Source organism: Acinonyx jubatus, chromosome A2, assembly GCF_027475565.1.
Source record: "Acinonyx jubatus isolate Ajub_Pintada_27869175 chromosome A2, VMU_Ajub_asm_v1.0, whole genome shotgun sequence".
NCBI lineage: Eukaryota > Metazoa > Chordata > Mammalia > Carnivora > Felidae > Acinonyx > Acinonyx jubatus.
The window spans coordinates 40,958,179-40,984,852 of record NC_069383.1 but is presented as its reverse complement, the minus strand read 5'-3'; the positions used below and the strand labels follow the sequence as shown (position 1 = coordinate 40,984,852).

Sequence of the window (26,674 nt, the reverse complement as noted above, 5' to 3'; positions counted from 1 at the left end):
CTCTTTCCAATATGCTCATGTGTTTCCTGGCACAGATGTCCCTACAATTCACCTCTTCTCGTCACTCACCTTTTAAGTCTTGTATATATCTGAAGTTTCTTACTTATTTTTGCAGGCGCATTTCAGCATGGGGCCAATCTGGATGATAAGAAGAAAACCCACAATGGTAAGGAAGGGCAAGATAACACACTAGAGTATTTAGTCATTCCTTTGTGTTTTAGTATAGAAATGTAAGATTTAGCCATGGAGTAAGTATAATGCATAATTATCACATTTGGGATGCTAAACACAGACACTGCATTCACTCTGTGCATAGAGTTAGATGTGGTTCATGGAAAATGCAGGTTTTGCATTTTTCCAACAAAATAAGTGACTGGGGGTGGAAGGAGACTGGAATTCTGATGATTATTTCAGAATACTAATGCCTACAGAAGCCGTGGCAATGTTGGCTGGTCTCCACTGCATTATGTCGACAGAAAATTGAGGGTTTCCCATTCCTCATTAGATGTCTCTTATGGAAGCAGCCCAACAGGTACTTTCGATCAACCAACAAGGAATTCTTTTGCCCCTCTATGAAGAAAACATTGTCTGAGTGCTCAAGGAGAGCCAGGCCAGGAAAATTAAAATAATACTCGTGAAGAGACTGGAGGACAATTAAGTATCAGATTATGTGATCCTGAATATAAGGGCCACAGAAGTACAATGAGGAGGGAGGTCAGTGAGCCTTGGTGGTGGGAGTGGTGGAGGTGTCATAAAGCTTTCATGGAGTATGTAGGTTGGGATTGGGTTGTGGAGAATGAAAACAATTTTTAACATTAAAGGAGGAGGGGAAGAAGGGCTACACCTTATGTGAGGGAGAAGGACAGAAACTAAGCCTGATGATGGACCAGGCACCAGAGCAGGCCTTGTTACAATCTCACTTAGAATGTTTAACAACTCTGAAAGGGGGTGCGATAAGTACCCCTTCAAGGAGTTTAATTACTTGGTCCTGGTCACACAGCTTCTAAATAGTAACGTAATGTTTGGATAAAAAGTTCTGAATTTCTTCCCCAGCAACGCACTTTATAGCTGCTGTCCTGCAGGCTCAGAGACTGGAGCTATGATCAATGCTCTCTGCACCAGCTCTGGTTCCTCCCTAATGCTCTCTCTGACTTACCAGGCAACACAGAGACTGAAAACCTCTGTCAGATCAGTGGGTTCCCAACTTGTGGATCCTTAGAATCTTCTCAGGAGTTTAAAACAAGCAAGCAAGAAAACAAACAAATAGGATCTATTTCTAGACCCCACTCCAGACCTAATGAAACCAAACATCCAGAGATAAGATGCTTAGATCATTTCCAATTGTCCTCCAGCACTCCATATATTACCATGGAAAAGTCGGCCAAGTGATAAATGTCTGTCAAATGAATAATTACATTAGCTAAAGTCATTGTTTAATCTAGTGATTTGATGACTGTAAGTTTCTTGTTTGCCTTGTTTTGTTTCTTCAGTATTATACCATGGTCATTCTTTTGGGGAAATATCTATTTCTGAGTGATGAACATGAGGACTGTGGGCTTTTCCCAGCCTGGAGTCCATCCATTTGGAGTGAACCCAAAGTGCATTTCATCAACGCTTACACAAAGGCAGATGTGGGGCACCTGGGTGGCTCAGTCGGTTAAGCATCTGACTCTTGCTTTTGGCTAAGGTCATGATCTCATGGTTCATGAGATCGAGCCCTGTGTTGGCCTCTGCGATGACAGTGCAGGGCCTGCTTCGGATTCACTCTCCCCCCTCTCTCTCTGCCCCACCTCTCAAAATAAATAAATAAACTTAATTTTAAAAAAAGGAAAGAAAGGCAGATGCATGTCTCCTGGCACTGTGGGAAGATCCACACACCAACTTGCTTTGCAATCCTGGCTCTCTTTTAATCCTAGTCTAACCCAGTTGTGTTAAAACCAGCCTTGACTATTTCCATTTTCCCAGACTAACACATCAATGTTTTGTATCCTCTTTACAATTGTCCTATGGACTAGAAAGGTTGTTGATAGACCCTTGCTGATTTTCCTAAATGCACAAATCAACAGTGGTTGCTGACTTTTGTAGTAGGGTAGAAGACAGGAGATTGGCAAGTAAGCTTACTTGGTCTTTATTAATTCCATTTGTAATGTGATTTAATGTCCAGTTGTAGATGGGTTTTGGGTTGTATTATGTTCATCAGGTTGATTTAAACATTGCTTGATTTGGTTGCAAAGTGAAGTGCTTGATCAAGTGGTTCTGTGATTTTTCAATCACTTTTCTTTCCATATCCATCCATTTTACCACGCGACCAAGGCTTCCCACTGCATCATCCAGATCTCATAGAGACATGCGATTGGAGATATGTGACCACGTAATTAGAAATACGGGAGTTCTCCAAGTTTAAGAGTGCTTCAGTCATAGACATAATTATTAGTGTAATAAAAACAGGAAAAGTCTAAATGAGATTCACCTCCCTTTAGTATCCAGTGGATCTCAGATGATATTTCAGCTTTGGTTCATTTTCCCTTCTGCATTTATTATTCCATTATTGTAAAATGTCACTTTGCCTATAAAATATTTTGCCTTGCTGTCAAGTTTTATTTGGTTCAGGTTTTAAGTCAGAAGCATTTGTGGCTGAACACTCCTGTCTGTGCCAAAGGAATTTTCCAAGCTACGATGTTTGTTAGTTTTGTAAATACACACATTGTTTCTAAGGTAGTTTGGGAACAACATTGGCTTAAAAAAACTACACACTAAAGCAAAAGACACACATTCGCAATATGACTCAGGTCTGATGGGAACATTCCTTATCATATAAACTGAACTTTAAAAAATTGCTTTTAGAATTGATTTAGGTGGAAGAAAAGAGGCAAATAATCTATGCCATTCATAGGACAGTAGTCACTACGGAGAAGAATAAACTGTTTGAAGCAAAAAGAAAAGAGTTCCTTAAAAGCTTTAACACACACGAGATGATTCAGTTTTGCCACATTAGCCTGGTCTGCTCCACTTTCCCACCCACCATTTCAATTTTAGTGACCTTTTCCTTATCATCAGGCTTTCAAAACCATCATCCAAATTTCCAGCTGCTTCTCCTGCCTGTAAAACACCAGCCAACCTGGTGGAAGCTCCCACCGTTGCCCTTTCCTCCTACTGCTTCTTCCTAAATAGAAACTCTTCATTAAATTAATTGTCTCCATCTAGTTTGATGGGCAACAGCCTGTTACCAGGGGCCTATCCCTTCCCTTAGTCTTTGAAAGGAGAACGAATCAAAGTACTGACTGTAGTGCCATGAGAAACAGTTTTTATTTTTAAAAAATCCAATAGGAACTCTGGTTAATTGACACATTCAGTATGTTTTAGTTTGTGCCCATAAGATTTATATGACCAGACAAATGTAATGTTCTACCTACAATCTACCAGATTGCTTTTACCATAAAATAAGCCTTCTTTATTGCTGATGTTTGCAGGGTGCGTCCCGTATGCAGTGCATAAGAAGAGACATGAATTATTTTTTTTTAAGAAAGCCAATGATTCTCATATAAATCCAGTTTTCAAGTGTTTGTCAATAGACAAGATAGCTTACCATCACCTATAAGGATATGGGCACTTTTGACAAGAGCATAAATCAGTTAATAGATTTAACTTATTTTCAGAGAAGGGGATTTACTTTAATGAGGTTTTGCTTTTGCTAAATCTATCATGGATGGAATTCCTACCTTTATCACAACTCTGGATGAATTGCTTAGACTACCCTTTAGAATGTGTCACAATGGCCACTGTCAGCTTTCAGTCATGACAACAGAGGAGCACCAGTGATTTGTGGCGAGTACCACACTGATGTGTATGTACTCGTGGATTATCTCCATTTCAGACTCCATTGCTACCAACCGAGTTGCATTAGGTATTGTTCATTATGACTGAATAACTGTATTTTAAGTTGCATACAACCTTACTGTATGAATAAAGGCTAATAAAGAACCAATGGGGAAGGAAAATCCCAAACTAAGTGTACTAAAAATATTCTACATTTTTTTTGTTAATTTACAATAAAATTGAGGCCTTCCGATGAAGCATCAATCCACTTCTCACTGAAAAGCGAGGGTGCAGGCTTGGAAATCATCTCACTTGGTCACAACCAATGCTCAACAGTGAGATCTGATAAATCATTAGCAGGAAAAAGGGAAGAAGTGTGGTTCTAGCTGAAGGTTAGGGAAAGAGACTGAGAAGACTTTAATGTCATGCAAAAAATAAATCATGTGCAAAATAATGAGCCCATGTGTGATTGCTCCGTGAGCTTGCTTTTGCGCTTAGATTATCCCTCAATACGTTAGACTTCTGGACCAAAAGGAAAGGTGAAGGATAGGGGACAACAATATTTTCAGGTGATCCCAGCCAGGAGAAAATGCAGTAACTGTACAGTTGAGTTCAAAAGCCAAGAGGCAGCAGACATTCCTGATTCAGCCACATAGACAGCCCTTTCATGGCAATTTGCAAAGGTGGGTTTTTGTACTGGGTCCAATTGTCTTGATAAATAGTGCAGCTGATAAAAGCCTCCTGGCAAGGATCTTGCAGTAATTGAATAGATCCCCAGGCTGGCTGCCATCCGGGAATATAGTCCCAGACACCCGCATGGCAGGGCCACTGGGCAGCTCACCCTGGTCAGGAGTACCTCCCTGCTCTCAGAGCCAGAGGCTGCATTCCCACTTTAAAGGAGTCTCATTTCCCCCATTTTCCAAGAACAATGGGTTTTCAGCCTTTAGTTTGCCTGGGAATCCACTGAGCTTGGCTCACTCCAATTCTCCCGTGCACAGAATGGACAGTGATTTAATGTGGATTTTCATTTCTGCCTCAACAGAATGGATTTCCTGCATGAATCACCTTTATTGTGGTTTTATCCTGGGCCACTTAGCCAAGTTATAAATGATCTTTAGAGGCATGAGATAAATCTTCTGCCCCTTTGATTCACCAATTCTATGAACCAAAAAAGCTTAGGCTTATTTAGCCATCTATTTTCAGAGACGCCAACAAGGCTTTTGGTAGGCTGACGGCAGAAGACGGATGGGCAGTTTTGGGGTTGTCTATGAAATGGCTCGTGCGAGAATTCCTTGTATTCCCTGCCCTGTCATTTGTCTTCCCAAATTCCCTTAGCAGATCTTCTTCCACCTCCGAATTCATGCTGTGTGCAGGGCTCTATCTTTTCAAAGTTGCAACCTTGTTCCTAATACCACCTTGAACAGGTTCCTCTGAATACTGACTGGGGCATTTCTGGGTAGGATGGGCCAAAGTGGGTTCCACGAACTTCCAGGATCAGCCTCATTAACTAGGTGAAGCTATCAGGGTTCTATTTTCCCTTCCTCTCTCTCTACGCAAAGAAACAAACAAAAAGCAGAGATTGCATTTCAGACAGTTAGTTGCCTTCCGAACAGATCTTCAATTTTTTCTTTCACCCTCCGTCAGTCCTTCAAATCAATGTCTTATTTTGGGAATGTTCCTAGTAGCTCAAGGCGGTTCACAAAGAGTAGATTTCCTGGGTGAGCATGTGAGCAGTCCCCCTGATGACAGGGGCCCTGTAGGCTCTTGGAGCTCCGCTTGGGACTGGCCTTGCTCGCCCGAACGAGGCTGCTCTGCTCTTCTCTCCACTGCACGTTCCCTTCCCAGAAGCCAGCACTCGGGTAATCTGTCCTTGTCAGGATCTGGCACTGATGTGTATAAGTAAACATCCAAAGGCAGCAGATAGCTAAAGAGCATGGCTAATTCCTCCCCGCTCATTGCAGACCTCTGTCTGGGACTCACCCTGTCACCTGGTGAGTTTGTCTTTTTGCAGGGGATAAGTGCCACTAGAGGCAGTTGGGAGTCTTCCTCAACAGGTTGACTTTCATTTCTAATGAAGCTTTTCAGAGACACCCTGGCCCTCGACTACATACCAGGAGGAGGACATGAGGTAGACCCCCTATGCAGGTTTATGGATATGCTCTGTTGGTCCTTCTATGATAATAATTTGTGCCCATTTCATACATCAGTGCCTCTTCAAAGTGATGGCCAATACCCCAAGAGGGACCTTAGCTGGATGAAAGTTATCAGCTGCAAAGCCCAGAAGTTCATTTCCCTGGCAAGATGGAAATTTGGCAATAGTTTAAAACTCTTTTTTTTTGAAGTATAGGCACATGAGCAGTTACAAAAATATAGTACAGAGTGGCCTGATGTTACCATTATTCAGCTCTCCCCCAGTGATACCACTTTTTATAATATAATACATTAATACAATTAGGAAATTGGCAATATTTTCATGGCAAAGGAGAATAAGCATCAAAAAGCCTCAAATGTACACTTAGTATTTAGAGTTTCGGTCCAAATTTATTTCTTTACTTAAAGAATGGCTATAGGCGTGCCTGGATGGCTTAATTGGTGGAGTGTGCGACTCTTGATCTCGGGTTGTGAGTTTGAGCCCCATATTCAGTGTAGAGATCACTCAAAAAATAAAATCTTAAAAAAAAAAAGAATGGCTACAAATTAGTCACATGGGGACACTCCATGTGTCCTAAAAAATAAGGTGCCCATTAAAAGCCATTGCAGGCTATTTTGACCTCTACTCTCACACAGAAGAGATTGTATGCAAAAAGTGGTACACTATTCAGAAAGAGAGGCTTTCAAAAATAAGGGCCTCCAAACACTCTTAGTTACCTTTAAAAATAGGTGTTCTTGGCTAATTGGGTCACTCCTGGCATCTTTTTATGGGGTCCAATTCCTCAGATATCTTGACTACTATGTTGGCTGAATGAAGTTCAGGAATAATGGAAGAGCCAGCCTTTTTAATAATTGTGTACCTAGGATGGGTTGGCAGAATGTGGTTGATATTTATTTATTACATAGGAGGTAAGAGCTCAGCTCCTGAACTCAGACAGGACAGGCTTAAGTCTGTCTTAAACAGACTTTCTGATAAAAGTTGACTTTGAACAAGTTATTTGACTGCTCTAAGCCTCAGTATTCTTGAGCATAAAATGAGAATGACATAGTACCTGAGAAATCAGTGCCAATTGATTGGAAAATCTCGGGCATATAGTAGGTACACAATAAATTTAACTGTTGGTATGAATAATCACTTTTAATTAGGGTATTCTGGGTAATAATTTTTATTTCATTCAGTTACTTCAAAGTCAGTCCAGATAATTTGTGAAATATCTTTCAGTCTTATGGTATGAAAAGTAGCTGGAGGAGATTTACTGTTCCTCATATTTGGAGAACCATTTGGATTTCCACTGAAGTTATTATTTTCAAATAGCAATTGCTTAATATCCCATCATGCATTATAAATCATTGCATAACTTCCAGATTAACTGTTTGTTGAAAAGGTATGTGCATAATAACATAGTCTAAAATTGGATCAAAACATAGTCACAAGATTTTCAAGTCTAAAGTTAATATAACCAAGGTCTATATAACTAACTTAAAGTTAATGCATCTAGACCCATATTTACCTGGACATTTATTTCTAAAGTAACAGATACCAGGTTGGCTGAGTGGCTCAGTTGGTTAAGCATCCAACTTCGGCTCAGGTCGTGAACTTGTGGTTCGGGGTTCAAGTCCTGCATCAAGCTCTGTGCTGACAGCTCAGAGCCTGGGGCCTGCTTCAGATTCTATGTCTCCCTTTCTCTCTGCCCCACCCCTGCTCATATTCTCTCTCTCTCTCTGTCTCTCTCAAAATAAATAAATATTAAAAAAAAAAAAAAGAAGGTAACAGATACCATTGGAAGTGCTTGTAACAATCAGTCAAACATTAAGGAACATTAATTGTTTTTGAAAAAATGTGTATTTGTTGTGAAAAGTAGATCTGTTACCATGGTTGCCTATGTCTTGTTTATAATTGTAGGTTTTCTGTTCCTGGGAGTTAAAGTAGTTTAGGAACCAATAGCAAATCTACCCTTTCAACATCAGCCCTACCTCAGTTGATAATTAGTTAATAAATCACTGAAAATTGCATGTAAATAATTTCAGACTTTAGATTTTAGAGTGAATGGAGAAGCATCCCCAAAATATGTTTACACTTCTTTTTAAACAGAATATTAGACTCCCATTTATGTTGGCATAAATTAGTAGCATGAAAAAAAAAATCTCAAAATTTTTCTGAAGAATTATCAGCAAACAGTGTTGGGAAAATGAAAGGAGCCTTGATTGTTATGAGGTTTTGTTGCCAGATAATGTGATGCTTTGTAAACAAAGACTGCTCTACAGTGATCTAGCACAAAAGGCAGACCTCTTGGATTGGAAATATGTCCTTTTAGGGTTTATATTTCAAAAACTGACACCTCATAAGTAACTCTAGTCTTTTGGCTTCTTATACTGAGAACCAACCCAAGTGAATTCAGTGCCAGAAAAGGGCACTGATGCCCAGGACCAAAACTCAATCCTCTGTATCAAATGATCATTAGCAATGTGTATCTATGCTTTCTTGGTTTTCCTCTTTTGGGGAGATGGAGCAGACAAAGTTGCTGTCTTGAAATTTTTGTGAACTGTGTTTTCAGAGTAACAGAAATGTTAGAAAAGATCTGTTTCCACTTGGATTCTAACAGTGTGGTCTCAGACAAATAGACGAAACCTGAGGCAATTAGCAAGACTTTCTAGGTAAACAACCTAGAAAGATTGGTTGATCAACACAAGAAAAGGATAGAGTTTTTAAAGAAAATGTAAGTTAATATCAGATATCTGGATACGGAACTACCTTTGAACATAAAATTAGTGATGGAATGAATCACAAAGAAAAATAATATATTTGACTGCTTAAAAATGAACTGTCACAAGGTCAAATATCCTAATACAATTATATGCCAAACAGGAGCAATTTTAGCCACCAATAGGCACAGGAAAAACAGAATATTTTTAATATTTAACAAGTTTATATTGTAAAAAGAGAAGAGTCACTAAGTAGCAAATGATAGAAAGAGACAATTTACACTAGAAGAAATAGAACTGGCTAATAATTATAATAAGAAAGCACCTAAAATTGCTAATATTAAAATAATGAAATTTAGAAACAAGATACGGTCTTTTCCTTCATGAAATTAGCAAAGAATCAAAATACTACGTATATAGTGTTACCTTTCAATGTTGTTCCCTCAGTATGGTGAAGGCCAGGGTTCTGGAGGTGAATCATCTGGATCCCAAATCCAGTTGTACGACATTGGAAAAGTTATGCAACTTCTTTGTCAGTCTCTCATCTGTAAATAGGTATGAGAGGATACCTACTTCATATTGGTATGGTTACAGTTAATGATATGACACACATAGAGCATTTCGCACTGTGTCTGGTACATAAGACATCAAAAACAAATGGGAGCTGCTATCAGCTACTGTTACAGTCTCATTCACTGCTGGTAGAAGTTTAATCTACAAATTGCAATAAAAGCAGAAGGCAATATGGCAATACTTAATCAAAAGCGTTAAAAATAGTCAAGTCTATTTTTAGGAAACCATTCCAAGAAAGTAATCTGTTGTGCACAAACATTATGTGCACATGATATGCACAAACACTATCTTTAGATGGTCATAAAGATAAAATGTTCCAAATGATCTAAATGTTCGATAATGGAGAAATGAATTTAACTTGATTACACGGCATCATTCTATGGTGGAGCACAACATGACTATGAAAATTATGCTTTTTGAGGAAGTTTTAATGACTGGCATACACTTATGAAATAACATGAAAGAAGCAGAATATGAAATTATATTTACAACACACCTCAATTATGTGAACATAGATATACATTAAAGACATAAATACAGAAAACTATGAAGGAAACAACATTTTAGTGGCTGTTGTTTCTGGGCAGTGAGATTATGGGTATTTTTAAAAATATGCTTTTCTGTGCTTACTTTTTCTATAGTGCAGCTGTGTCACTTTTTCCGCAATTAAGATGAAACCTGAATTCAGAAAAGAAGATTTGAGATGGCATAGTGGGACATGTCATTTGTTCCTCATAAAATTTAAAATGTTTTCAAAGCTCTCAGAGGAGAAACAAGAGGAAATAAATCTGTAAGAGACACAAACATAAACGCATTTATGTTTTGATCTTGACTGATGCTTATATGGGCTAAACTTAATCTCCACCCACCGTCGAGTTTCTGTTTGCAACTACAGTCAATCAGTTGATTCACAATGTTTGTTTCGGGCCTTCTCTATGCCAGGGACTGGGCCCCACAAGGGAGACCATGTTGAGCAAAGCAAGACCTGTCTTTACCCTCACTGAGGGGTCAGGGGAAGATATAGCAATTCCAGATCAAAGGCTCAACAAAGACACTCAGGCCCTCATGTATTTAGAGATTTGTAAATTTGTTAGAGCTGTTCTTTAGTTAAAAAAAAATATAAAGTGCTTTCCCTCCCCCCCCCCTCCCCCCATTATAAGGAATGTTTTCTAAAACCAAAAAGAAAAACAAGATGTCCAAAGTGTCTGAGATGCTGGCCTTGTAGATGTGGCTGCAGGAAAAGGTAGCCTGGGTCTCAGGGAGGGAGTTGACAGTGTGAGGACACAGGGTTGCTCGCTGTGCTCCAGGTCACAGAGAATGCCATTGTTTCTTCTTGGAAACTGTTGCTTTTGTTCACCAACTCCCCCACCCTGCCCCAAAGGGAGCACATGAGCGATCGCAGTCCTGGCTTACTGTTCCTTTGTAAAGCACCCTCATTCCTTCTTGTCAGCATTTCTACCATTTAGTGACCTTGATGAAGATAATTAAGCAAGCAATAAAAATGGCTCAGAAGAAAGCAGGTTCATATGAAGTTGTTTCCCAGTGTGGAAGAATGAGCTCCTTTTTCACTCTGCCCATAGTAAATATACACTCACATATCTGCATTTATATTTGTACATGTGCACATACACATATATGCACATATAACAATGCAGACAGGCTTTTTAGAAATCAAAAGCCTGAAGCACATGGAGACATTTTTGTTAAGAGAGAAAATTCACTATGCTATTAGTACATGAAAAATAAAACAAGATTTATATACCTTGAGGGGGCCACAAAGCTTTTCTACAAATGTTATGATTATAATCCCAAGTAAAAACAGATTAGAAAGATTTGTTCGAAATAATAGTTCAGGTAACCACCATTCAACCACCTGAAGCTTCACCTTTTGGGAAAATAATCAAGAATGAGAAAATTCGAAAGTATAGCCAGGGTAGACACTTGACTAATGCAGCCTCCCCTTCCCCCACTAGGCCCCCACTCTTCTCACTCGGTACACGTTTCTGACAAACTACATTTAGCTATCAGCCTTCCAAGACCTCTGCAGATTAGACACAGGAGTCCTCCCAACTGCCTTGGTGTATTGATGGCAACATGAAATAACAATTAAAAGTAAGGGGGAAAAAATAAGAAAACCATAAAATGTATGTGCAAAGATTCAAGGAACAAAGTTGCCTGGTTTCATATACCGTAGAGAAATAGTCCTCAGCGAGCCCTGAAGAAATGGCTCCTTAAGTATGCTGTACAGGACACATTTTAACATGCATTGTGCTAAATGTTTCTTTTTTCAGTTTTTAAAAGTAAACTCTATGCCTAACATGGGGATCAAACTCCAAGATCAAGAGTCGCATGCTATACCAACCAAGCCAGCCAGGCGCCCTACGGATTGTGCTCAGTCTTAAAGAAATGGTTACATTTTAGTCTGTATACTCAGTTGAAGTTAGACTAGTGGGAAATTCATCTTAGTATATTGTCCATTTAAAAATATCTTAAAACAAATGAGTTTAAGGGAGCAAGCTTTGACTCAACCAAAACAAACAAACAAAAAAATCTCACTTAAAATAAAAAACAGAGAACTCATTTCTGGAGTTCACACACACATTAACACCCATACACATATATTCCTATACAATAATTAGCTGCACTTCAGTAAAATGCTTTCTTTTGTGATTCAAGCTAGAGAAAAAAACAAAACAAAACACTGCTTTGGTTTAGAAAAAAAGATTTTTGAAAACATCCGCAGGGAACAAGCAATACATTTCTTTAAACTCCGGATATCAATGTAATTACTTCAAAAGGCAGATCAATGTGGCTCGACTTTTGAATATCTAATATAACTACCACTCATTACTCTCAGAAGAGATTCATTTTCATTGCATTCTATAAAATACATTTCTTTTCCCCATTCTACAAAGCTCAAACTGCTTTCCAAATATTCTATTACACATAGGGCTGAATCTGCCACTCTGATTTTTTTCTTGCAGTGATGGTAACATAGGAAAAATTCCTCTGGAGATTTTATAGTGAAGCCTATACCCCTTGATCTTCAAGATACAAGCTATAGGAAGCTGAAAAAAAAGTTTCTGAACATCAAACACTTGTCAACTGGGGTTTCTTACCCCTGGACAGATTTAGAGCAATCTAAATCTATTTCTCAGAGTTTTGCATAAAGACCAACTCGAGTGTATCTTAGGAGAACAGACTCAGGCTCCTACTTCATCCCTGCTGTTCTGATGCCGTAATTGTAAAGTGTGGCGGTGTGGATTCTAGGAATGTGGATTTCCACTGGTACTCCCCGTGGTTGGTGACTTAATCTTTAAGAAGCCCTGTTATCCCCAAAGCTATTTGAACAGGCTTTCCATTCCTCTTTTACTGGTTCTTCATCTGTTCTCTTTATCAAACACACTGGGATTTTAACACAAGATACATATCTGTTTTCAAGTTTAAAATGATACTCTCCTTTAGTTTTGACCTTGCTAAACCAAAGGTATTCATCCATTTGATAGCTTTGTTGGTCTTGACTACACCACCTAGTGTGAAGAGAGGTAATTGCAGGTTCTTTTGAAAACCCAAAATGATTTGAATGCTTGTTTGTATGACTCTAGATAGAGATTTAGCAACCAGAATTTTCCAGCCAATATTTCAATGAGATATGGCCTCCCTATAATTTCTCTAAGGCAGCATTAAATCTTAAGCATTTAGCAGCTATATATGGAATCAAATATTTAAAATTATTCATTATTGCTGGAACAAATATTTTGTTTAGGGTGAAATTTCGTAAACACTTAGACTGGCATTCCATCATTTTGTATATGATACATGTATATTTATGGTACATTGGCACCTTTGTATAGTCTGCATTTTCAACACATGTACAATTTTGAGTATTTCAGATTCAGGGCAGAGTGTCAGTTAACCTTCTGAATTATTACCAAAGTTGACATTTGAGTCTCTGCATTTGAGATAAGATTGGTGGTCAAAAAAACTATTTGCTTTGCACTTGGTCAGCATTATAATTCCCAGCTTTCATGTTGTTCCTTCTCCTTGGTGACAATTTGTTGGGTAATGTGGCACACTCTGGTTTTTAAGAACAAGCTGCCTTTAAAAGGGATAAAGGAAAATTACTGCTTTAAAAAGCTTACTTGACAAATGACACCAGGCAGAAAGCTTAATTTTGTGCTGAATATGAAGCCACTAACATAAATGGATAGTATACCATTTCCTGTACTAAGATTTCATGAATAAAATAGGAGAAGCTAAGTTCTGTCCTCATTCCACCCAAAACTGTAAATCAGAAGTGCATTTTTGTACATATTCCCCAAACTATGCCTTAATTTAAAAAAATAGATAGAAAAATATGATAAATGTGATGTTATAAACAAATATATATCATACAAATAATGTTAGAAATAAAATTGATACTATAAAGAAAGAAGAACCCCCCCTCCTTTCTTCCTTCCTATTTGTGAGGCATAATCATATCTCAGGTTGTCTCAATTAATTGCTGCCCAGAGCCTGACTGTGGTCACAGATGGATGCATTGCAAAATAGTTAGCAATCCATTTACACATGCCTCAAAAGGGGAAAACGTTATTCACTGAATTAAAAGGACTGCCTATGAAAGCAGAGCAGAAACTTTAGTAGTGGAAAGGGTGAGGTGAACAGCCATGCAACAGAATGTACTTGCAATGTGTCTGTTGCTTCTGGCTGTGCTATAGTAAGAGCATAGCCCACTCCAACAAAAATTGTCTCTCTATGCCATGACATCTGCATCTGTGCTGTCTGCCACCTTAGCAAAAGGACTGGTTAGAATAAGTCACTCTGCATCTTTCAAAATGTGTGTCTACAGAACTCTACTTACTCCGAGGGTTTAAAAGTGTACTTAACAAAATGGCATCATGGTCAAATAACTCTTGGAACCATTGTATTCAACAATGATTCTTCAATTCTTAGTGTAGGATATTTCAGAATATCTAATTTCACGTATCTTTCTTTTCATTGAGTAGTTCATGAAACAAGTATTTCTAGGAATTTGCTTTAGGAAATGTTGGCTTCATAGGTTATTTTAACTCAGAAGTATGCACATATATGTTGTATATGCGTATATTAAACACAAATTCAGAAAAAAATTGGGCCATTGTTCTTTGTGCTCTGTAATTTACCACATATTTTACTGTTAATTTGGTAATAGTGCTTTAAAAAATATTTTAGGGGCGCCTGGGTGGCTCAGTTGGTCAAAGTCATCCGACTTTGGCTCAGGTCGTGATCTCACGGTTTGTGGGTTTGAGCCCCACATCGGGCTGTGCTGACAGCTCAGAGCCTGGAGCCTGCTTTAGACTGTGTCTCCCTCTCTCTGCTCTTCCTGTGCTTGCGCTCTGTCTCTCTCTCAAAAATAAACATTACAAAAACTTTAAAAAATTGTAAACTATCCATTGTAAAACCGAAATAATCATTCCATGGTGAAATCTAGAGTTTGGAATTGCTACACAGAATATGGGCTTTGTCCTTAAGACAAAGCTTGGTGGGAACAGAAGCAAACATGGAAGAGATAGCTTCAGTATAATGCAAAGATGTGTTTGAGTTACTGCTACAGAATGCTCTGGGAGACCATAAAAATAGAAATTGCTCATTTGTTGGGCATGTTTCCTTTGATGGAAAATAGGTCTTGGAGGAGACAATGCTTGAGCTGAATACTGAAGAATAAATAGGGATAAGTGTTTCAAAGAACTGGAATGAGGTGGGGTCTGTGCTCCAGGCAAAAGGATAGCTCCAGGCATAGAAGAGCTTATCCTATAATACGTGGGAAGTTCTGTTTTGTGACGAAGGGAAAGGCAAAGATGAAACTGTAGGTAGGAAGGCACCAGGTCATGGAAGGAGTCTGGACACAGTGGTTCTCAAACATCAGAACCAACCGATCAGTATACATATATACATCAGAATATTTACTGAAAATATTGTCACCACTACCACCTCGTCCACTCTGTTACTACCACTCCTATACTCTTCCATTTTCTAAGCATTGAAGCATTTCATTTACACAATACTATGCAATTCTTAATACAACCCTATATGAGGAAATATTTTTATCTCCATTTTTTCACTTACAGATAAATGAAGATCAGAATGATTAAGGAATCTGCCCAAGGTGATGGCAGCACGCAAGATTTGAACTCAAGTATTCTAGTATCCTAGTGGAGATGACAGAGTATTCAAAATTACTTTTTTTTTTGTTCTTGCAGTAACGTCATTTCAGAAATTAGTGATTTCTTTGAGTATTCAAGACACTTCCTTTCTCTTACCTGATTTTTTTGTAAGCTACCTCCACCCTTTTTATATTTACTCATCCTCCAATAAATAGTGACTTGGTGGTTGTTGACACAGTAACTGTGGAAAGCCCATGACCCTATTCTGCATCTATATAGTTCCCACATTTCCTACAGTTTTAAGGCAGACTTTTTAGGCTTTAGTGAGCTTTCATTTAGAGCACTTCTACAGGTTTCCTGATTTCCTGATACTCTGAGCAAATGAAGAAAGTTAAAAACCTATAATCCCTAGGATGTCCTGTTTCCCATGTCCTCTGCAGTTTTTCTCGCACTTCAGTAAGTGGACAAGCCCCGAATGCAATGCGGTCTAGTTGCCCTGGGGGTCACAGTTTCTGACTACACGGAGAAAGGAGAGATACTCTGGGGAATGGCTAACCGGTATCCTGATTGCCTTAAAAACCTCTACCCAGACATTTAGCATTAGAAAAGCGGCTGCATGGCAAAGAGTCTGAATCAGGAGGATGAAATTAGGAAAGGATGAAGGATATCTGTCGATATTTTAGAATGAAAACCTCCATTATTTTCAGAGGTAAAGCACCAACTAGTCACTTGCTTTTGTCTATCATTTGACTTTGGAGTTAGAGAAATTTCTCCAGGATTCTGGCAATAGTCCTTTAAAAAATTGCATTATGACTATCATTAAAAAAGAAAAGCTTTCTATGTATTTTTGTGGAAAATAGGAGAAGCTGTGTCAGGCTGTTAACCAGATATGAGTTTTAACCAATTCTTTTGAAAATTCATAACAAATAATGAAATCTTGGAACTATTTATCTCCACAGAAATGAGGACAGCTATTTATTTGATAATTTCCACATGAAAAGCTTAATTTTTAGAAGCATATTATGAGTGCACAGAGTACTTTATTCCAATGTTTATATTCACTTGGATCTTGTAGGACAATTTTAAAGTTACTATTAATAGCTACATTTGATGGATTGAACCACTGTTTTTTCCAGGTAAGGCTGTAAGTTTCGGGAAAATTCTTTATAATCGTTTGTGAGTGGGTGGAGGGTTTATATGAGGAAATATTGGTTAAATTAGCAGATAAACTCCATGTCTAAATCAACACTGCTGGATCAAAAATGAACCCATTGTCATCCAGTTTCTATCCATAACTATGTCAGAGACTCTAGGAGATGAAGAGGGTGGCATTTCTGGTTTGAGCTGGAAAAATAACCAGGTATGAAGTATCCAATGCAATGTTCTTTAATAACAATCTCATTTTTCAAGGTCATCGTGTTCAGGGTCATCTTTAAGCTATTGTTTTATTTCCGTAAGGTCTCTAGCTCTTCCTTAACTCCAGTTTTAAAAAAACAAGTTTGTCTTTAAAACGACAGCATTGACGTAAGCTGTAGCCACTGGAGTGCCTAAGGGTGAATATCAGCTTGCCATTCCCTGGAGGTGAATACATACATATACTTTAAGTTTTCAGGTTTAATCATCATGCCTCTTCCCTTATTCATTACATGAATAAAATGTCACCTTATTTATAAGATCATATATATTAAAGTATTTTAATCTAACATAAATGAGTCTTTATTAATGAAATGATCTTTCAACCTACATAGATCTTATCCAGTTCTTTTTAAGAAATGTGCAAATTAGACATTATTATTATCCTTACTTTATACGTGAGGAAATTGAGGACCAGCATATCCCAGTCCATTGGATGGTGGAACACAGGAGGTAAATCCTATTCCTGTGATGTGACCAGAGGTCCTTGGGATGATAGTCCAGGGCTCTTTCTACCATTGCAATGATCTCTGAATATAGACTGTGTTAGAATTTTTCTCTTCTGAACTGAAAAGCTTCCTCTGTCATAGATTATACAGTAACAGCCTAGAAAATATCACTTTATTTAAAAAGTTTATAAAATCTGCCTAACAATATTACAGCAAGTTTGTTTAATATATAAGAGGGGAAAGTGGGGTTTTTTTTGTTGTTAAGTTTATTTTGAGATAGAGTGAGCGCACATGGGAGAGGCAGAGAGAGAGACAGAGAGAGAGAGAGAGAGAGAGAGAGAGAATACCAAGCAGGCTCCACACAGAGCCCAAAGCAGGGCTGGAACTCACAAGCCATGAGATCATGACCTGAGCCAAAACCAAGAGTAGATACTTAACTGACTGAGCCACCCAGGCACCCTGGTGGAAAAGTGCTTTAATGCCAATGTGGAGGCCCATTTAGGCCCCCCGGAATTAATATAAAGATTATTTTAAAGCAAAGACATTTGGGATTTAATAGGTGCAGCAAAAAGCCTTCCTTTACAGAAACTTGTGGGAGTGGGCTGCCACGAGTCCCATCTTCAGGGGATTTTTATGTCTGAGAAGAAAAAAAGCTAAGACGAAGTCTGGCTTGAATAAACATTATCACAGATTTTCTTATTTTTTCTCCTAGAAATCCATTTGTTCCTCTCATAGAAGCATTTTCTTCTCCTTCCCCCTGTTAAGTTAGGTATATAACTCCCATTTTTATATATCTATAAGATATATATAGGTATATATGTATTTCAGAAAGCCACTTCTTTTTTATATATAAGTTTTGGTTGTTCCCCTGATAACCTATAAGTTTACATTTAATTTGCAGGCCTCTAAAACATGAACCTAAGAGGGTAGAGTAAAAATGTTGCCTCTCCTACACCACTACCCCAAATCAGATATTTTTAATTTTTTACTGTAATAAAAACATGTAACATAAATTAGATTATCTTTTTATATATTTGAATCCAGGCTCTTTTATTGACATATTTTGTAGTAATTGCAACAAATCTATACCTTTTTCATAGATAATCATTTTATTAGGTACAGTTTATTGGGTACTATCCAGTGCCATAAGTGGAATAAGTTATTTCATGTTTAGCCCATTCAATTTTCCCGTATGTTTAAGGTAGATTTCAGTATTTTGTACACTGCTACTGAGAAATTTGAAAATCGGAATGATTAACCAGCTTGGCAAATTTAATATACCTAATTAGCAGTGAGGATGGGTGCCTTGCTTTTCTTTTATCAATTTAATGACAATACATGTTTCAGTCAAGGGGTCCTTCTATAGTACATCTAACAACATTTGTTGGACCATTAGTTCCCTTCCAGGCTTCAATAAATAACAGAATTAGGAAGTGTTTTGAATGTTGCTTTTCCCACTATTTGGTTGCTTCTTTAGGATAGATTCTCAGAATGTAGTTCTTACAGTCAAACATTATGGATAATTTTGTGGCTCATGATACATATTACCAAATTACTTTGCAAAACCATTTTTTTTAAGTCTGTACTGTAGTCACTCTTGAATCTAAGTTATGCTTTGCTTTTGTCCCACCTTTCTCTGGAAGTCCTTTTTGAGTGTTACAGCTATGAAACAAATTGTAAGTATCCAGGGAGAGATTTTAAAAACCACTTCACAGATAGCTCCCTAATGGCATGGGACCAATGAAATATAGGCTACACCGTTGGCCCTCGGGAAGGTAATCATGAACCAGTGGTGCGTTTAAAAACAGATAGGATGCCCAAATGCATAGGCTAAGATAATGTAATTCTCCCATCTTAACCCTCCCCGGTTGGATTCATGCTTTGGCTTTATAAACCAAAAAGGCAAAAATTTGAAAATGATTCCATCAAGGAATCAGAAAGTAAAGCCCATGAATCAAGATCTGAAGAGGTGAAAGGATTCAGTTGGAAAGAATCCCTGCCACCTTCAGGGCAGATGAGAAAGACCAGCTCCCCCAAATGTAGGATATGGTAAAAAAGGGCACAAGTTTTGAGTCAGAGCAACCTGTCTGTGAGGCTCAACTCTTTTACCTACTTGCTGTGTGACCATGGGCAAATACTGATCTTCTTGGGTCTCAGTTTCCTCATCTATAACGCGGGGATAATAGCCTTTTCAAAGAATTGCTGGAGGGAATGAGATAATACAGTAACATAATCCACATAAGAAAGATACCAAATGCAGCATGGCTGCTTCTCTGCCTGGAGGGGGGGGGGGGGTAGTGGTGGAGGAGAATGGGACTCAGGAGAGGAAAAAAGGGAGCTTCCATTTTAACCGGAATATTTTGTATCTTTTATACAAAGGTACAAAGATCTGGAGCAAGTAGGACGAAATATTGACGCTTGTTAATCTGGAGGCAGTGCTTGTTAAATTATTTGCTGCATTTTTTCTGCTTTTATATTTAAGTTTTTAATTAAACTCTTCTCGTGTCTGGCATATAGGGAACACTCACGGATTCAGAAGCTTTCCCACACCCTTTGTCAGAAGCTGGCGTCTTTACTCTGATAAAGAGTCTTTACTCTGATAAAGAGTAAAGTAGGACCAAGGAAACAAATTCTGGCTTGTAAACCTGAGCCTAAGTGGAATGTGCCTCTGAGGAACTGCGCACCCACCTTTTGTAATGAAGGTCAACACATCAAGTTCACCCCCCGCTGTGCAGACTGGAAAAAACCCAAGTGTCCCTACACTACCTTCTTCAGCTTTCCTACTCAGTGCAGAGATGTGGTGTTTTATGTGATTTATAGTCTACAGCTGGATTCCATTTTCCATATGGGATTTTCTATCAAGGAAAGCCGTTTACATTATAATTTACTGCAGTATGCAACTCCTGCCAATGTATTGTCACCATGATTTCCATATTGGAGCCCTCCCTATCCCACAGCGATGTTTATTTAGTCTATACAGTTTGTTTAGAGTGTCCTCATGGAAACTCTGGATTTAGGGTTATGAAAGTAACTGTTACAGAGCTCCTGAACGTGGTGGACCCCTCTTGAAAGCTGTCTTTCCTGAAGCTTATTACAAACCAAATGATCACCACCTACAGCAGGGTGAGCTTAGTGATGACCTCACGCTATCTTTATGTTGCAACAAATATTCACATAACACACAACACATGGTTCATCAATTCAGAGGGTTTTCAGCCGCTAAAACAACACTGGGCTCTTCGGTGGGTTAGTTGTTCTTTTTTGATCTCTGAGCTTCCCACCTTTGTTCCCTCCCATTCTCCCCTCACCTTGACTCTGAGAAAGGAAAAGGGAGCGTTCTGAAGAGAGAAATTAAATTAATTAAGCCCAACTGTATGCAGTGATGGGCTCTTGAGTCTTCTATTCTATGGAAAAAGACTCATTGTTCACGCAGGCTGAGCTTTGAGACCAGTGTTCTTCCACTGCCAGAGAAAGAGGAAAATAGTTCCTTTTCTCTCTTTCCTTCTTTCTTGGCAGAATTGATGCAGGGGCCACGTGGCTGTCAGCTCACTCAGGGATATGCACAGAGGAATTTCAGAATGTTTTAGATGTTATAAAATTGCAAGTTAACAGCTGACAGAGGTTGTTACGGAAATTAGACAGTCTTTCACATCATTTATCAGAGTGCTTACAATTCCCGTTTCAAGGCAGGTGAAATAATAACGGATATTTGGAACTGAATCATATTCAGTGCTTGAAAGAGAAAGAAAATCTGCATCCAGATTATTTGAATAAATGCAAGAAGCGGAACTGCCTGGGCAGATATGCTGCCGCCACTGTTTTAACACGATAACTAGCAGCAGCCACGGGAGAAGGCGAGGAGAGACGATGCTCGTTGGCATTAAACAAAACCTTAGTCCTGAGTCCGTATGCCATCCATGCTGCTTGAAACCAGAGGTCAGAAAACAATCCACAGCCTGAAATGGGACAGCGAAGGGTCTGGCTTCCTTCAAGACGGAAGAGAAAATGCTGCTCTCTTGCTTGAAAGGGATTCCCTTGGTGTTCTAAAATAATAAAATGGCAATAGGCTTTTAAGCCAAAAAGCAAACTCCCCCAAGTAATTGTAGAGCATAAAGGATAACTGGAAAATATGTTGTAGGAAATCAAGGGAAGGAAAAGATATTTCATCAGTTTAAGTTAATGTGAATGGCCACACTTTTATATTGGGTTATGGGAATGCAGCTCAGCTGGGTGGAAGGAAAACACCTAAAAACCCAAATCCCGTCAATTTCACAGAGTGTTCCAACAGGGATTCTGCTAAGATTTAGTGCAGTACTTAGTGCCCTTTTGTGGGAACATCAGTACAAATATTCATACAGTAATTTGCCAAATGATGTGGGTAAATGATATACAACCAAAATAAAACAAAAAAGTCTAGTCAAGTTCAAACCCTGTTACCATCAGAAAACCCAGCGCAGGGCAAATATTTTCACCTGATAATTTAAACAACGTGATAATTTAACCAACATACGCAGTGGGAGAGTGGTTTGTCCTCGAATGTGGCTGTTTTAGAAAGACGTCCACTTTTAAGGATGGCGTTGAATTGAGACAGCAAATTAGAGAAGACGAAAGAATGATCATAAAACCAAAATTCAGAGGGAAATGCCACCTTGCCTCTCTTCTTCCCTTGGCAAAACTCATACTGCATATATCCTCCTTGTCCAGGAGGGGAAAGTATGTATTTCTCTACCTCAATTCTTCCTAGAAAACAATGTTAAGGTGGATCTGGATGTGACAAATATTTCCATTCTGGTGAAACTTACAGGTAAATATCACGAGAGTGAGTCAGGTGTTCTGTTCGTAAAATTATGGTGAAATACATATAGCATAAAATATACCTTTTTAACCCTGTTTAGGTGTGCAGTTCAATGGCTTTAAGAACACTCATATTGCTTTGCAACCATTACCACCATTCATCACTAGAACGTTCTTCATCTTGCAAAACTGAAATCCTATACCCATTAAATGCTAACTCCCCCGTTCTCCCCTCCCCCAGCCCCTGGCAACCACCACTTTACTTTCTGTCTCTGAATTCAACTACTCTAAGCACGTCATACAGTATTCGTCCTTTTGTGATCTGGCACTTATTTTGAAAGTTCATAATGAAATAGGAAAAGCATATCCAGGTAACAGTAAGGAGAGATGAAACTAAAAGAGTATATAGTAGTATTTATCAAGCATGGAACGAGGCAGGGCGTTAACATAAACAAAGTGGCAAGTAGGTAAGGGAGAAATGCCTGGCAAGTACCTAAGTGTTTCAACTCCTTAGCTCAAAAGAAGTCCCAAATAAGTAGACTGCACAAGGAACTCAGCTACTCTGTGGCAGAGCTTGGTTTGAGTCTAGCTTTTTCTGACCCTAAAGTTCCACTGCATTGATATTTTTATTTTATGAACGAATTTCCTCTAGTGTGGTTACTCATCTTTTACAACATTAAGAAATTCCCCAGGGATAAGGAACACGTCCCTTTCTCACTGTTCTCTCATGCAAGCATTGGTCACCTATCAATTAATTTTAAAACGTCAGACTTCTGAGACCTTGAACCCTAAGTGTCTTCTATTATCTTACCCTTTGTCTGAAACACTATAACTTAAGAGTGGCTGTTTACCTAGAGCTTGGATCCCCTCGAAGTCTCAGAATCTTGACAGTCATTGTCACTTGGGTTTATCCCATTTCAGTAAGATTCTTTCAAGGGGCCTGAGGGAAGGCAAAGGTCATCAGAGGTCACTCCCACACTAGAAGTGAGAAGTGAGGAGAAACTTCTAAACTGGAGATTTGTAGAATCAGCAAAAGGATTAGTTGGGACAAACAAGTTTTGTTTGTTTTAATGTTTTTTTAAGTTAATGTCAATTGTTTAATGTTTACTTATTTTTGAGAGAGAGAGAGAGAGAGAGAGAGACAGTATAAGTGGGGGAGGGGCAGAGAGAGAAAGGGAGACACAGAATCAGAAGCAGTCTCCAGGCTCAAGCTGTCAGCACAGAGCCTGATGCAGGGCTGCAACTAAAGGCCATGATGATCATGACCTGAGCTGAAGTTGGATGCTTAACCAACTGAGCCACCCTGGTGCTCCTTGTTTATTTGTTTTTTAATAAGCACAGGTCTAGCCAAAACCCAGGCAACAAAAAGAAACATTAATTTTAGTGTACTTCCAGGGTTAACGGAGAGCATACCTGGTCACTAGCATGTTGGAACAGTGGGAATATCTCATGGATTCTGCCGTTCCCACCCCCCCAACCTGACTCAGCTCTGATGCCGTCAGCACAGGACTCTAGGCATCTAGACTCTGTATTGGGTTCCCTCCTTGCAAGGGCTGCAAGTCACACTGAAAGTCACAGAGTTCTTCTATTCTGCTGCATTTTTAACACTCTAGCTGTTGGTGTTCTTGTTTGCTCTCGACAAGTCTGTGCTGTTGCTGGAGAAGCAATGTTCTCAATTTGTAAATCTAACTGTTTAAAAGCGGCAGGCAATAGACCATCCTTATTGCTGATGCTGGCAGTGTTGGGGGGAGTTTTATAGTTCTGCCAAGATGGAGTGACATCCCACCCGGTGCTCCTCCCTGAACAGGCACAGGGTGAGGGCTCGGTAAGCCACAGCCGCTGTGGGTGTTCAGCCCCTGGAGCATGCTGGGGAGTTCCCATACAGGAACATGGAGCAAGGGCGACCTTTATGTCTATGTTCTCTTAATAAATGTCATCACGGAACCTATTGACATTAGCTAGGCACTGCAAGGGGCTTATCCGGCTCATGTCCTCAGCATCCTTTGGTGTCCTCCTGACACTCCCCATGACTCAGACCCCAGATCCACTACCTTCAGCTTTGCCTCCAGGAAAGTGAGTTTCCAGCACAGTTTAGAAAGAGGAAAAGAAATAAGAAGGTCTTCATTTTTTTCAGGTCATCCTGAAGCAGGACTCTGAGGCAAGAACTTAGGTGCTGGTGGCTTATTGGGAGGAGATCCCAGGAAGCAGAAGCAGGGAGTGAAGTGAGACAGAGAAGGAAAAAGCCAACACAGGACACATTGATGAGGAGGCTGTAGGATATAGTGGGGACTCAGTCCTTCTAGGGACTCGGAGAAACTGTGGAACGTGCCTCAGAACACTCCCACCCAAGCGTGGCGAGGCTGGGAATTTACCCAGGGTCCTCTCCAGGGATCAACTTTCCCACTCCCTGGTTGTACCTATGTGCAACCTGTATTGCTGAGGCCCCAGGCAGATTGTCACGCTGTGTGGAAGAAAGGAGTGAAGGTAGAGAAAGCTCAAAGCCACAAAGCCCAGGTCTTTGACCATGAATCTGGGCCAGAGCCCAGCAGCTGACAGCTTGCTCTTACTTAGTATAAGAAAACGGCCAAGTCCTACTCGCATTCTGATTTTAAAATAGGACACAGGGCACCTGGGTGGCTTAGTCGGTTAAGCATCTGAATCTTGATTTTTGGCTCAGGTCATGATCTCATCGTTCATGAGATCAAGCCCCATGTCCGGCTCTACATTGACAGCACTGAGTTTGCTTGGGATTCTCTCTCTCCCTCTCTCTGCTTCTCCTCTGGTTTCTCTCTCTTTTTTTCTCTCTCAAAATGAATAAACATTAAATAAATAAATAAATAATAAATAAATAAATAAATAAAATGTGACAACTCACCCCTCCAAGATCCTCAGAATTATTTGGTCCCACCATTTGCTGAGATAGTAATAGATCTGGTTTCTCATAATCCTATGCCTGTGGTAGCAGTAGTGGCAATGGCAATAAAAAGTCACAAAAGTCATGGCAACACTGGGCTGAAGCCAGGCTCCTCAAAACCACTGCAAACTGCCTACTTTTGAGGCGGCTTCCAATAAATATATTTTCTGGTGGCCACTAAGAGGGGCACAGGTGTGAACATTTAGAGTAAATAAGTAGGCATGAATACTTAGGAGATTTCCCTAGTGGGACTGAGGACACCAAACCAGGGAAAAGGGACTTTGCTGACTTGTGGAAAAGGATCTTAAAGTGACTAGTATGTTCATTCAGTTGCTTAAGAGGTGATGAAAACTCACAGTTACCTGGAGTTCTCTGGCTCCCCTAAAATCCAAACTGGATTAACAGAAATTGGAGATCATCTGTGAGTATTTTTTGTTGGCCGATGAAAAACTTACTTCATTGATACAAACAGTTGCAATGATGATGCAAGTGTTTCTGGGTCCTGGCAATCCTGAAAAGACCCAGAGGCACCTGTGAATCATTTGATTAACATTACACATCTGTCTTCTCCTCCATCAGCCTAGGGCGCATTTGCCATTTTATATCTCATTCATGGTTTCTTGGCTAGTTTTTCTTGAGCTCTATGCTATGCTGCTAAGGCTGGCATGATTCCTGAGCCCGAAAAAGCAGCTGACAAATCCACTAAGGTAATGTGCCATCCATGCTGAAAACTGCGAAGTGGGAACTCTCTCACCATTTATGATTCATTCAACTCTGCTTTTACCAAAATGCTGTGTCACAGGTTAGCAGAAGATATGATGGGGAAAGACAGGTGGGAACTTGCCCTTTCTGCACTGTCCTGTGTTTGAGGAGGTGGGAGTGGGAGTGTCCTAGGGGTAGATTAACTGTGTGGTGGTCTTGGGAGCTCAGGGTAGGCTTGGTAAAACGATGAGAATCTGGTGGCTTTGGATAAAGCCTTGGGATACTATGGTGAAGATTCTTAGACCTGAAGGGAGGGCAAAGGTCATCAAAGGTCATTCCAACACACTAGATGTGAGGAGGGAGGAGAAAGAGTGAACAATTTTGTTCTTTTGGTGCTTTGAGTTTAGGGTCAAGCATAGCAAGGAATCTAATCAGAGTTTGGGTTTTGGCTGTCATGTGCTCAGAGATATTAAAATCCTTTTTATAGTTAAATTTTATTTTAGCAGGAGCTTGGGCCTATTCTGGAAGCGAAGGTTTGGGGTAGGCAAGAACAAAGTGCGAGGGGGAACTAAACACAATGGAATTCTGGCAAGAAGCTGCCTCTACTCTCATCAGAGCAGCAAAAGCAATTTTGGAAGTGGAGGGTTACGAATTGGAGATGGCGGCCACACGAGGCATTTTCTCTTCATCTGCATGATCTCTTGCACTCTGGATTGTTCTTTTAGAGCACTGGCACCTATATTAAGTATTTCAACACCATAGGCAGGACAGCATGGTGGTGTTCCCTATCAGGAACAGGGACATGGACTTGAGAATGCTTTCAGTTACTTGCTTTGAGTGAAAAAGTTCTAAGTGCCAGAGTAGGACACAGAACCAGGTCTCAGATCTCAGGGTGTTGCGCTTTCTGCCAAGCAATCAAGACGTTTTGTCTCCTGTGTGTTTCAGCCATGCCTTCTATTTGTGTACACCCATCTCTCTCTCTTTCCCTATCTCATTTTCTCTTTCTTTTTTAAAAA

At 39.5% G+C, this 26,674-nt stretch overlaps 1 protein-coding gene across 4 annotated transcripts in view; it reads right to left on the bottom strand.

The window, feature by feature from the left end:
• The window catches only part of ELMO1 (engulfment and cell motility 1), a 730,817-nt gene that overhangs the window by 552,101 nt on the left and 152,042 nt on the right, over positions 1 to 26,674 (bottom strand). The window contains exons 1-4 of one of the 4 annotated variants that reach the window (XM_053218216.1): positions 22,894 to 22,966; positions 9,874 to 9,921; positions 9,097 to 9,215; positions 70 to 138 (exon numbers count right to left, since the gene is read on the bottom strand). The gene's annotated coding sequence lies outside the window, so the exon portion shown is untranslated. Of the gene's footprint in view, positions 1 to 69; positions 139 to 9,096; positions 9,216 to 9,873; positions 9,922 to 22,893; positions 22,967 to 26,674 lie in introns of those variants that run through there. The other 3 variants (XM_053218222.1, XM_027075272.2, XM_053218217.1) reach the window with 3 other exon arrangements.